The sequence below is a fragment of the Rhea americana genome, unplaced genomic scaffold (assembly GCF_003343005.1).
Source record: "Rhea americana isolate MKP2758 unplaced genomic scaffold, rheAme1 scaffold_84, whole genome shotgun sequence".
Classification (NCBI taxonomy): domain Eukaryota; kingdom Metazoa; phylum Chordata; class Aves; order Rheiformes; family Rheidae; genus Rhea; species Rhea americana.
Genome location: NW_028187023.1, coordinates 1,728,121 through 1,728,422, shown reverse-complemented (window position 1 = coordinate 1,728,422; position 302 = coordinate 1,728,121).

The following is a 302-nucleotide window of genomic DNA, read 5'->3' as shown; positions in this document are numbered from 1 at the left end:
GGCGGGGCGCGGGGGGCCTCGAGCCGCGCACTGCATGCTGGGGCGGGTAGTCCCCGCGGGAGGCGGGTGGGCGCCGCCGCGGTGGGGCCGCGCCGCGACATGACCCCGCTGCCTGCAGTGCGGGCCGGGACGCGCACCTGCAAGGAGGCCAGGCAGCTTGGTGCCCCAGGCCTTGCTTTTCTTTTCGTTTCTTTTAACTCTCTGGTTAAGGTTGGGAGCGAACATCTGTGACCTGAACATGGACRCGGAGACAGGAGCATTTCACCTTGCCCTTTGTACACGTAGACATACCTGTATACATA